General features: G+C 40.3%; 1 protein-coding gene across 13 annotated transcripts in view; it reads left to right on the top strand.

The window, feature by feature from the left end:
* ANKS1B (ankyrin repeat and sterile alpha motif domain containing 1B) overlaps positions 1–13,937 on the top strand; it is a 414,109-nt gene that overhangs the window by 113,592 nt on the left and 286,580 nt on the right. The gene's annotated exons all lie outside the window — the stretch shown is intronic.

Here is a 13,937-nt window from a genome sequence, read left to right as displayed (position 1 = left end):
TCATTAGTCACCACCTGGTAGAGGAATTTCAGAATATGATGCTGCTGTAAGTAATTAGACTGAGAGTCTGATTTGACAAATGACAGTTTTCAGCTGCTCAGACCTATTTGAAATGGACAATTGACTTTTTTGACCTGTGCTATCTTGATTGTGAGTCATGACTCGGAAAACACACAAGAATGACAGATGATTGTTGACTAATGCCATGTTACCTGTCTAGTCTGTGTAAGGGGAATCACCTTCTTGATTTCACAGCCAAACTAGTATTGGAAGGCATAGTATATACAGATGAAATACATCTTTGGAGGCTGCAAGGTGTGCTGGACTGGATCATAAGTCCCACTTCTCCATAAAATTTAGGCTAAAGAAGACTTGAGGGAACCTGCATTATGAACAGTGATCTAAGAGATGGCACAGAATAGGATAACATCTTTATGAAACAGTTGCACACGGACCAGAATCTGACTCAAACATCAGCACAGCTGCTTGTGTGGCTGGAGGTTTATTTTGTTGATTTTTTTACTTTGGCTCTGATAATCTAAAAAGTTAGCAGACTATGCAGGATAATATTACAGGTTGTCATTCAGTAAAGGAAGAAAATGCCAAATTAACCTTGGTTTTTGGACTTCTACTTGATTAATCACCATAAACATTCTTACTGCAATGGGAAGACTGCCATACCCCTACCCAATAAATCAGCTGAGGCAGTTCATTATCTGCCTCCACAGCAATGGGACTCAACTCTAAAGCTTTCCATTGTAATTAGTTTGTGGTTTTTTTAAAAGGTAGACTTTATGGTAGTTAAAATACCAGGCTTTGGAAGTGTGCTGTCTGCTGAACATAAGCATTTCTTCTTAAGCATAGCAAGTCCACTAAGCTCAGTTTGAAAAACAGATGCTAAGAAGAACATTTTGGGGGGCTTAATCTGGAACTGTGCTTGTGTATGGTTAAACATGATGTGTATCAGAGACCCAGAGAATAACCAAGGAAGCTGCAAGGACATTCAAGGGGAATCCCATCATCTTTATAAGATCTAACAAGGTCAATGAGTTGACAATGCAAATGTACTGTAATTCCTTCTGTCTTGGCTTTCCATATGCCACTACGACGTTTTCCTTGGCATTATACTGCAAAGAACATTTGGCTGTTTAGATAAGCAGATTCCAAAATGTGATTTTATTTTAAGCTATAAATGTAGTGGTTAGATAACTGGCCTGGCTTGTAAGCCATAGCTGTAATCATGTTGGCTGTTATCTTATACTGCAAATGGCCCAAATGAAGTCAACCATATCACTCATAAGGTACTTAACACCATGCATTATTGTACACGAATGTCAGCCTGCCACTTCATATGGATTTATTGCTTGAATAAGTTATGTGTGATTACAGAGATCGTGCATTTAGAACAAACGTCTACTTTGCATGCCTTTTCCCCTGAATTTCCCTGGGTTTGTATCACAGGGACACCCTGATTTCAGGAATACTGCTTCAAATTGCTGTACTACATCATGTGTAGAAATATTTTCAGAGCATGAGGCAGCACTTTGAACATAAAATTGCATCTGTCAGTCTTCTTTCCCTAGGTGGTAGGACACTCTGATCAACTCTCCCTGCCGTCTGGGGCATTGCTACCTCTTGGCAGCAGAAATGAGGCTGACTGTACTCAGTGATTGAAAATTTTCCTTTCCAGTCTAGAAAGGCAAGGTCATTCTTGCTGGCCTTTCTAGCTGTAGAGATGCATGTTGTAAATATTATCTGCCCTGCCAGTAAAGTCCTGACAGGCTGGCAATAGTCCCTTTGCCAGTCACCATTCTCTGATCTACTAGGTTAAAAAAAAAAAGGGCAAAACCAACCAACCAACCAAAGCCAGCCCAGACTGCTCTGTAGTTCTCCATATGATTTTTAATTTCCTGGATCTTGTTATTGAAATAGTAGAGGATAAAAAACTCTCCATGCACCAAATGGTAAATGATTGTTAGATGTAAGGGAGAAGAACGGAACAGAAAGGAAATATAAGTAGCTATGAAGTTTGTTACTTCCACTTCTGAAATTCTGTGTTGTGTGGGTTTTGTGGCTATATGCAAAAACATAGAATAGAATAGAATAGAGTAGCATAGAATAGAATAGACCAGGTTGGATGAGACCTTCAAGATCATCCTATCCAACCTATTATCCAACCCACCTAATCAACTAAACCATGCAACCAAGCACGCTATCAAGTCTCCTCCTGAACACCCCCAATGATGGTGACTCCACCACCTCCCCAGGCAGCCCATTCCAATGGCCAATCACTCTTATTAGTTAAAGCAGCTGCTTGAGCTAAGACTGAAAAAGACTGCATGTATGTCTGAGTTCAGGTCAAGCTGTTTGTTTCTACCCTAGATTAATAGGACAAGGTTGGCAGAGTATGTTAACATCTCTGTCTCATTATCTCTGGTTTTAAACTAACAGTTAAGACTCTGAAATACTGCAGTGAGACTGTTATTTTTTTGCTCCTGCTAGGTAAAATATAAATTTGGGTGTGAATTTCATAAACCAAGCTCAAAAAATCAATTTCATAAAGAAATTGATTCATGAATCTTACTAATCTTTCTGCAGTGTCCTTATTCCTTAAATTAGCTATTTCTACTAGTAATTTTAATTGTTAGGCTGCCTTTCAATTAAAAAATAATAATTATGTGACATATTAAACCTTGCAAAATAACCATAAAATTTTATTAGTCCATAAGACATGCATTATTATTATTACCCTTTTGATCTTAAGGATGTGATTAAATTTTGCGATCTATAGGTACAAATCATCTTGGAGAAGGTGTAAGCTTCTAATAAATGGCTAAAGCTCAAGGCACTGGATAGCTCTAATGCTATAATGGGCACTTCCAAGTATCTTCATGAAGTTAGTGTGGTTTTGATCGGTTAGCTAGCATCTAAAACACTGGCAGCAGAACTTTAGGTGAAAAACCATGCTGTGTTTGGACTTGTGCTGTTGAAGACCCTTATAGACTTAACTGGCAACGTTGGTTGCTTGGATATTTTGTACCATACTCCATTCCTGCACACAGAGTAGAAATATTAGACAAAATCTAAGCAGCATTACAGGAGAAATGTTAATAAATACATAGGGTTTTTTTCACTGGAGTTACGTGTATGTCCATAACCACTAGAGAGATTCTATCTCTTTCAGTCTGCCTCTCTAGTTTCTGCTGCAGGAAGGCCCTAGGAGTGAGACCAGGTGGCAATCTGCATCTTAGCCAGTACTACTTAATATATTTTGGGGTCTCACTGAGTATCATTAGGAATTAGAGAGAACTTTTAATATTATTTTTTTAATTATGGGGTTTGTTTGTTTGTTTGTTTGTGGGGTTTTTGAATGAATAAGTTGGTGGGGAAAAAAATTCTCCTTTGGGAAAGCTGATCTGTCCATGAAGATTAATCAAGGGTTTAATACAGCGTCTCAATAATCTCAATAACAGGAAAAGAGACTGCTGTCTGTAAACCACATGAAAGTCATGCTTGGATAAGGAAGTTCTAGTTCAAAGACCTATTTTTACCAGTTCTGTTAGCTTAGAGTGGCTGCAGTTTGAGGAAAGGCTTGGTGAGCCATCATCAGCTGGAGCAATGCAGAACTCAGTGCTCTCTGCAAAATCCAGCTGAGAAATTAGATAAATCCTTAGGGTCCTCACTGATGCTCAGCTGTCAGCCACTGCATAGTCAGCAATTCCCAAGACAGTAGTTTTAAAGATACCTGTGGTGCAACTACTCTACCCAGTTACATCGAAGACATGGATTCTATCAAGTGGGTAAAAGCATCCTCTACTATGTGGTGTGTTGCCCCTAAGCAAAGGACAAAGACAAGGCAAGGAGCTGAAACATAAAGCGAGAGATATTCTGGTTAGCTATTTTCCTTCTCAGTACTAGTATTTATTAACTACAATTAGTATATTTTATTTTCATTATTTAACTGTTCTTATTTCAACCCAGGAGTTTCTTTCCCCCAGTTCTCCTCATCACACTGTGGAGGGGATGGAGTAAGCCAGTGGCTGTGTGGTGCTTAGATGCTGGCTGTGGTTAAACTATGAGAGATGGATAAAACTGTTCCTTTGTTTTTCAGTTGAGTAGTCTGGACAGAAAAGTAAAGCAATATATATACAGTGGATTCTTCTCATGCTCATGCTGGAACCATTCATTATTAACTTCTCTTAATTACCTCAGTGGCAAACGTAGACCACTCTAATTAATTTTAATAACCCAAATGTATTCTAAAGGCGAACGTCAAATTAACCATGCTTGTATTAAACAAACTTATAATTTCATTTACAAACCACATTAATAAGATCCACTTTTTCCTGAAGTAATGCTAATTTGCCTGACCTGTGTCCCTTTCATTTGTTATTGATGGTGATCCGTACCAGCTATTCCATTATTCCTGGTGTCAGAATGAAAGCCTATAACTTGCAAAGGTTACTTCATTAGCTGCATTTTTAGTCTTCTAAAACCTTAACAATATTCCTAGTGCTACTAAGAAATAGCACCATTTGTTGAGATAACACCTTGCCAGATCTTTTAAAACCCCTTTAATACAAATTGCATGGATCTGCTGATCAAAATTATCTGGCTTTAGTAAGTCTCATTGAACATTCTCTTTTGATATTTTCATATGAGTTTCTGTTTCACATTTAGGGAAAACATTTCACATCTCTGTTGTTTTCTAATGTTATTGCTAGAGTAATGTACCATAATTTGGTTTCTTCCATTGTCCATTTGCCCTACTCCTTTATGTCCTTGATGCAGCAGAGGTCTTGTGGAGAAACAGTACTATAATCAGAATTAAAGACTTCTTCAGATTGCTTATGCACAAGAAGCTGAATTGAGGTAGCACGAGCCACATCAAATCTTACATACCACAGCTCTAATGTACTTTCCTTTGCAACCTTATCATCCCTCTAAGAGGTTTTTAGCATATAATTAAAGATAATTGCTCCCCATCATGAGCTCCACTGATAACATCCTTAACAGTGAAATTTTATTCTTAAAAATACTCTGTCATTTCTGAAGTTAAAGCACACGGGGAAGACTGATACCACGTGGCCAGTTCATTATGAAAATACCTGCAGGTCTCCACCCATCTAGTATGTTCCAGTAAATATGTTAATGTTGTTAAAGTAATTCCACTTTCCAAAGGGAGTAGCTCACATTTTCTCTGCATTGTGAGAGGAAAAAGCTGCTGCTTGACATATGTTAAACATTTTCTGGTGATTCACTAATGTTTATTATTCTTCATTAAAGTACAGTTGAAAAAAAAAATAGCTTTTGTGGGATTTTGGGGGCTTATTTTGCAAATAAGTGCTCATTAAAGTGCATGCATTCTGACCAACACTCAGTTTCATCCATCCTGGTGTGATTACCATCTAGAATGATCTCATTATACACTTGACTGCATGCTGTCAGACAAAATCCCTTTTTCAAATGAAGACAACAATTTTAAGGAACATAATTATTTGGAGGTATTTTGCATTTTAAAGCCCACATGCAAATATTATTTAGCAGGATTTGAATTTTTTCTTTGTTAAATGACTATTTCTTCCAGCATCCTTTGCAAGTGCTTTTGAGTCGGGGATGAAATATGAGCCAGAAATGTGCCCTTGTGGCCAAGAAAGCCAGTGGCATCCTGGGGTGTATTAGAAGGGGTGTGGTTAGTAAGAAGAAAAAGGTTCTTCTGCACCTCTACTCTGCCCTGGTGAGGCCACATCTGGAATATTGTGTCCAGTTCTGGGCCCCTCAGTTCAAGACAGACCTCAAGAAACTGCTTGAAAGAGTCCAGCACAGAGCGACAAAGATGATGAAGGGAGTGGAACATCTCCCTTGTGAGGAAAGGCTGATGGAGCTGGGGCTCTTTAGCTTGGGGAAGAGGAGCCTGAGGGGTCATCTCATTCATGTTTATAGAGATGTGAAGGGCAATGTTGGGAGGACAGAGCCAGGCTCTGCTCAGTGATGCCCAATGATAGGACAAGGAGCAATGGGTGCAAGCTGAAGCAGAGGAGGTTCCACATGAACATAAGGAAAAACTTTTCCACTGTGAGGGTGCCAGAGCCCTGGAACAGGCTGCCCAGAGCAGCTGTGGAATCTCCTTCTCGGTGGATGTTCAAAACCCATCTGGGTGAATTTCTTTGTGACCTACTCCAGGTGATCCTACTCTGGCAGGGGGGTTGGACTCCATGACCTTTTGAGGTTCCTTCCAACCCCTAACATTCTGTGATTCTGTGAAATAGAGAAGACTGGATGCAACATATTCCATTGTAGTAAGTAATGCCTGTGCTTCAAAATGCTGCTGAGATTGTTTTATAATTGAGCAGATGTAAGTGATATTACCTTTTGTAAGTAGCAATAATTCAGTAGACAGATGAGGAATAAAACTGCTATAAAAGCCCCATTAAATTGCTAATATGATGGGTAACAGGAAAACTTCATCTAACCATTAATCTGTTTACATTTTACATGCACCTGGTATATTCTGGAGGAATGTAAGCTTGTGTAATGAACATAACCCTCTATGGGATTGGCATTCAAAGCCAGGTTGGACAGCGCCTTAAGCAACCTGATTTAGTGTGAGGTGTCCCTGCCCATGGCGGGGGGGGTTGGAACTAGATGGTCTTCAAGGTCCCTTCCCACTCAAACCATTCTATGACTTAGCTAATACTGTATATCTCCTGGTGCACCTGCAAATTTTCTACAAACCTTAAACTGAATTTTCTACATTTGGTTGGTTTTTTTTCAGGTTGAATCTTACTCCATATTAACAGTTAGGAGGAACCAGTCATCTTGACTTTATACTTTTCATTCTTACTGTCTTCTTTTGCATTAAGATGAAGCTGAGTCCTAAAATTTGAGAGCTCCAATGCTCAAGAATTAGTGTTTCACTTGACTTGAATCTATAATGCAAAAAAAGGTTAAAGTACTATAAAAAACCCTTGAAGTGGCTTTCATAAGCTCTGGAAATGCAATATAGGTATGTCTTGAAGCCTACAAAAAAACTCAGCTATCTTTTGTGGAGGATGAATTTCTTCACTATTTAGTCTCTCAATTTTAGGTGATGATGCTCAACTCTGAATGACTAATCATTAGACACTGCCATGTACACATCTTAGGATCAAGTAGACATTCTCAGCTGTTTCAGAAAGCTATGATATTAACAATGCTCCTGATTCCTCTTGTTCCTTGCACAGGCTTTTTTCCAGGCTTTTTTTCACATTTTGTACAAAAAGTTCTAGGTTTAATACAGTTTATTAGAGAGTGTTTTTTGATTTGGTATAGATGTTGAACAGGTGTGTAGTCCACAGGTGCCTTGAAGCATAGTTTTTATTAGGTGATGCAGGTATTAAATTTGATGGCTTGGGCAATTCCTTTCTATTTGTATGTCTCATATCAGGGCACTTATCTGGGATGTGGGGGATCAAGGTGAGAGCTCTAAGTACCAGGCTATAATGTGAGTGTCTATATCTGTCTCATAGCACATGAGAACATTATACAGGGCTGCTCCCAATGTTTCACATCCTATCTGCATCCCAGCTCCTTGACGGACCAACAAATGTGAACTCAATCCCTTCCCTGCTCTGTCAGTAATATGGTTGAGCTCCAGACGGACTGAATGTTAGAAAGATCAGCTTTTCAGGATACCTGCCCTGCAGCTTGTCCTTTTCCCCTGCTTCCAGTCTTTTTTGCAAACACACACAAGCTTCAATTCTGCTCTAAGAATTGTTTCTGAAGAAAGTATCCTTAAACTGATAGATTCCCCAAGAAAATCAGTTTGAATTACTCAGGTTTTATATGGTGAAAATAATGTGTCAAAAGATTCAAGGCCAGCTATACACTGCATTCATATTCATACCTGTTCCCCACTGCCTGATTTCCATCATTTCTGGTCTGTAGGGATCATCTACTGCCACGCAGTTACTGTGCTTTTCCAAGCATTGCAGTGAAGTCACTGGCTTTGATATGAATGCAGTTGGTAACCTTGCTTGCTTTTCTACACCTCTACTAGACCTAGCACAGGAGCAACTCCCCCCTCTCGCTGCCAAACAAACTGAAACAATTTTGGTGGTCCTCCTGACCGACAGTCTTTAGGAGATCATAGAATCATATAACCAACCAGGTTGGAAAAGACCTCAGAGATTGTCCAAGTCCAACCTATTACCTAATACCTAACACCTTGTGACAAGTGCCATGTCCAATCATTTTTTTAACACCTCCAGGGATGGTGACTCCACCACCTCCCTGGGCAGCACATTCCAATGGCCAATGACTCTTTCTGTGAAGAACTTTCTCCTCACCTCCAGTCTAAACTTCCCCTGGTGCAGCTTGAGACTGTGTCCTCTTGTTCTGTTGCTGATACCTGACTGCACTGAAATTGGGCTGCAACTTTAGCTTATGTCATGCAGTCAGCTAATTATATACACTAATAATTTTATTTTGGCATTGATCTGAATCATAGAATCATAGAATGGCTTAAGTTAGAAGTGACCTTAGAGATCATCTACTTCAACCTCCCTGCCATGGGCAGTGACACCTTTCAACTAGGCTTGGGTGCTCAAGGCCTCATCTAACTTGACCTTGAACACTGTCAGGGAGGAGCCACCCACAACTTCTCCAGAGTTTCACCATCCTCCTACTGAAGAGCTTCCTAAGATTTGGACTAAACCTGCTCTCCCTCAGCTTAAAACCATTTGTGCTTGTCCTGTTGCTAGACACCCTTATGAAAAGTCCCTCTGCAGCCTTCCCGTAGGTTCCCATATGGAAAGCAGAAATCTTGGCATAGTTTCCTAAATGTGGTTAAAATGAAAATATTTGTGAAAATAGTAAGCAATTGGTAAAATAAACCATTTTTGTGCATAATGAACAGATTTATTTGTTTTGTTTGGTGTCAGAGAGGATTAAAAAAATCGAAAAACATTGATTCCTAGAGCTGATAATCAGTGGTGCAGCCTGTAAAAAAAAAAAAGGCACAACATTCCCTCTTGTTCCATTTCAAGTTAAAACCCCATTAATTTACTGCCATTTTCTCTACTTCTGTCTCCCTTTTCACATCTGCTGCTCCTGATGGCAGCACGTAGCTTGCTGCCAAAACGTTTCCTGCTATGACTTTACAGAGATTTCATTTTTGCTCTTTTCCGTTTTCATTTTGGTGCCACCTTGAAACAGAAATCTGAGGTGTGCAAGAGATGTGCTTTGCTGCGCATCGAAACGGGATGGGAATGGGTTTGTGTTGCCAGTCCACAGACCTGCAGATAGAATAGAATAGAATAGAATAGAATAAACTGTGTGGGAAGAGGCCTTCAAGATCATTGCATCCAACCCATCAACCAATCCAACCCACCTAAACCACTAACCCACGGCACCAAGCACCCCATCAAGTCTCCTCCTGAACACCCCCAATGACGGCAACTCCACCACCTCCCCAGGCAGCCTATTCCAATGGGCAATCACTCTCTCTGTATAGAACTTCTTCCTAACATCCAACCTAAACCTCCCCTGGCACAGCCTGAGACTGTGTCCTCTGCAGCATAATGTATTTACTGGCAGCTAATGATAGAATAATTTTCTACTGCAAGGAAATACCAACTGGCCTTGTCTTTTTTCTTTCTTTCTGATACACCTTCAAATGAGGCAGATCTGGAAGAAAACAAATGAAAGAGTGTTTTCACACTTGGTTGCTTTATTGTTTTCAGAAAGCAGGAAAATTCTTCAGAAAGGCCATTTCATATTTTGGTTTTTTGCTGTGGGGCAGGGTGTGTTATATTTCTCTAATGTCATATATCATTGTATGCAGTATTATTTGTTCTGGATGAGGGTATTAAACCCAACTGTTACTAAAACATTCTTTGCACTCTAGCTCCAGCTGTTCACTCTACATCCTTTTCCTTTCAGATATCATTCCCTCCCTGCTGGAACATACTAAAAAATATAGCACAATTAGAGCTAGTTTCTTACTAGAATTTCTGGGGCTGAAAGAAATTTTTTCTCCAAGATGATTTCCATTATTTGTAACATCTCTTTCTTTCTTACATTATGGTGAGAAAAAAATAATAATGAAACCCTAGAATTTTCTGTGAATATTGTGGCCAGCAGGGGCAGGGAAGTCATTGTGCCCTCTGCATTGGTTAGGCCACACCTTGAGTACTGTGGCCAGTTCTGGGTCCCTCAGTTTAGGAAGGACATCGAGACACTTGAACGTGTCCAGAGAAGGGTGACAAGGCTGGTGAGAGGCCGTGAGCACAGCCCTGTGAGGAGAGGCTGAGGGAGCTGGGGTTGTTTAGCCTGGAGAGGAGGCTAAGGGGTGACCTCATTGCTCTCTACAACTTCCTGAAGGGTGGTTGTAGCCAGGAAGGGGTTGGTCTCTTCTCCCAGGCAACCAGCACCAGAACAAGGGGACACAGACTCAAGCTGTGTCAGGGGAAGCTTAGGCTGGAGGTGAGGAGAAAGTTCTTCACAGAGAGAGTCGTTCGTCATTGGAATGGGCTGGTGGAGGTGGTGGAGTCACCATCCCTGGAGGTGTTCAAGAGGGGATTGGACGAGGCACTTGGTGCCATGGTCTAATAGTCATGAGGTCTTGGCTGACAGGTTGGACTCGATGATCTTTCCAACCTTATTGATTCTATGATTCTGTGATTCTATGACTGAATTCTTACCTGTATTCCTGTGTCATTTAATTGCAGTTCTTTGCTGCAGTTTTAAGACTTGAAGTTTAGGAATGTTGAATAATTTTGAGCCACAATTTTCTCCATAAAAATTTGGCAAACCCCTCATACTTCCACTTAATTATGACATGATAATTACTCCCCCCACAAAAATAATCATTTGGGAATTAAAATTGCAATCAAGTGTTGGTTTTTTTCATTTGCTAAAAACTCCAGTGCTGTAATGGCTCAGCTGGATTGTGTTGTTCCAAAATTGCCCACAATTGTTCCCTTTATCTCTCTCAAATCATCTGGAAAGTATCAGGGCAACATATTGGAGCAGATAGCTGGAGCACTCTGATACAGGTGTTTTTGTATTGCCTTCAAACTGAAAAGCAAAGACTTTTAAGACAATGCGTTATTGGTGCACAATATCTGCTGGAGAAATTCTTTGTGCTTAAGGAGATCTCTGTTACGCTGGATCCAATATACACTTGGAATCTGGAACAAAATATTTTTTCCTATGTAAATATATATTAAATACAAAAATGTGATGTGAGAGAGTAGAGTGTAGAGTGAGAACTGAGCTCTCTGCTAAAAGAATTTAGATACTTTAAATGAGGATGACTGGATACTGAAACACTGTAAAGCACCATTTCTAGCCACAGTATCACAGTATCACAGTATAACTAAGGTTGGAAGAGACCCCAAGGATCATCAAGTCCAACCTGTCTTGACAGACCTCATGACTAGACCATGGCACCAAGTGCCCCATCCAATCTCTTCTTGAACACCTCCAGGGACGGTGACTCCACCACCTCCCTGGGCAGCCCATTCCAATGACGAATGACTCGCTCAATGAAGAACTTTCTCCTCACCTCGAGTCTAAACCTCCCCTGGCACAGCTTGAGACTGTGTCCCCTTGTTCTGGTGCTGGTTGCCTGGGAGAAGAGACAACCCCCTCCTGTCTACAACCACCTTTCAGGTAGTTGCAGAGGGCAACGAGGTCACCCCTGATCCTTCTCTTCTTCCTTTGGCTTGAAGATATTTCGGTCAGCTTTTTGACTGCAGCGTTCTGCTAAAGAGCTTTATTAGCTAATTGACACTTCAAACCAACTGAAGCTCATGAAAATCAAGTTTTCTCCATAAACTGCATTTTGTTGCCACCAAAGGCAGATGCATATTGGAAGCTTTATCTTCAAGACTGCTTAAATTATTTATTAACTGAGCTTGATTCTTGGGGAGAATGGCTATAATCAGTATTTTCTAAATGAGTTGAGAGCACTTACTCTCATCACCTTTTGCAGTTTATATTCTGAGATAATTTGAAAATATAGCCTGATTCACCAATTGTCAGTTGCACTTGCAATAGTGTGATACTTTTTCTGCACAACACAGTTTGGTTATTCTCTTGGGTTTATAGCAAAAGCCTTGTGAACTACTGAGTCATGCTTATGATAGCCTTCGGTGGCCTCTCCCTGACAAGTTGCATTTCAAAATAAGCACAGACATCTCTAGTATCTGTCTTTCGTGGTTTGCTTTTGTTGTTTGTTGGTTTGTTTGTTATAAGGGTGGTTTGCTGTTTTGTTTTTTGGGTATTGTACAAAACCAGTAGGCATTTCAGTTTCCAGTGAATGACTGAAATAAACAAAAATATTTTGGCGCCTGTAACTACCACTGAATGTCCCAAACCATGATGACTATGTGCTGAGACAAGGCAACTGTAGAAATGCATGAAGTACATCACAGATAAGAGCAGCCCTTTCACTGCAGACTTCTTAAGTATGGAAAAGCCAACAAAAAATCCCATTTCACACACACAAAAAATAAGTGTATGGTACCTGTGTAACATTGTTTTTGAATGCTCAATTAGACATCAGCAGCTTGCAGAGGCAGTCTCAAAAGGTTACTCAGGAAATGGTGGAAATCGCCCATCATCTCTCATTAGTACTTAATGAGAGATGTTTTTCCAGACAGTTGCCTGGTATTACAAGGGTTATGCAAGCTTGAAGCAGTTCCAAAGTCTATTTGTGCAGGTGGGTGATTAGAGGAAACAAAAAGTTGATAATACTCATATACAACTCTTGTAGATGATGCAGAAACAACTAAGCAGACCCCCTGCTGCCACTGGAATGCACTTCACTGGTAATTAATTCCAAACACAATCCTGAAATAGCAGCTACATCCAAGACTGGGCCAGTTATAGCTTCAAGTGCTTTCAACATGACTGTTGCAGATATATATTTACAATCCTGCTCAGAACAATGGTTATTCAGGTTTAAGTGTGTGGGAAACAAAACAAATTCAAAAGAGCAAATTCAAACACTTTAGTCCAATCATTCTCTCTGTGGATCCAGTGTAGCTACCTACTGATTCTATTATGCACTGTTCCATCTGCTCTTTCGAAATGTCTCTTGTAATGTGCATTCCTTGAAACCCTGGAATACATCACTGTCCTTATCTGTAGCTCGTAGATTTGTGCCATGTTGAACAATCGTCTAGGAGAGAAGATTTACTTTGGGGATTTAGTCAAGCTGAAACAATTTGAAAGCTGAATCCTGATACTATGGAAAATTGCCTTAGTCCCTCAACTGGGGCTAATATCGAACATGAACAGTTTTATCTGCCTGACAAAGCAGGAGATTTTCTACATTTTTATTCCTTGGATTTCTTTATGAACTGCAGCCTGACAAGGTAGAGTATGCAGCTGCTGTGGGTCTTTGCAATGGGTCCACCACTTACAGGAGCCCTCACACTTTTCTCACATGTGATATCCAAGAAATCTTATACAGAACAACCTTGTATAAAATCAGGGCAATTCCTACTATTTTGTGACCTACTCTGCTCAGTCTTGGGTCTTATTAGTTTATTTTCTACTTGTTGGCTGGGGCTTCTGCCTAGTGAATATCCTGCTGGTGGAACCCATCAGCCTATATTGACCCATGAGGAATAAACTGAGCCTAAGTATCATAGAATCAACCAGGTTGGAAAAGACCTCAGAGATCAAGTCCAAACTATTACCTAATACCTAACACCTCATGACTAACCAAACCATGGCTTCAAGTGCCACGTCCAATCCTTTCTTGAACACCTCCAGGGACGGCAACTCCACCTCCTCCCTGCGCAGCACATTCCAGTGGCCGATTACTCTTTCTTTGAAGAACTTGCTCCTCACCTTGAGCCTAAACTTCCCCTGGCGCAGCTTGAGACTGTGTCCTAGGTAGTGCTATCTTCACAGAAAATATTCAGATCACAATGTTTGGGGCT

This window comes from Dryobates pubescens, chromosome 15 (genome assembly GCF_014839835.1).
Source record: "Dryobates pubescens isolate bDryPub1 chromosome 15, bDryPub1.pri, whole genome shotgun sequence".
In the NCBI taxonomy this organism is placed as follows: Eukaryota; Metazoa; Chordata; class Aves; order Piciformes; family Picidae; genus Dryobates; species Dryobates pubescens.
The sequence above is the reverse complement of the archived record's forward strand: the minus strand, read 5'-3'. Positions and strand labels throughout refer to the sequence as shown.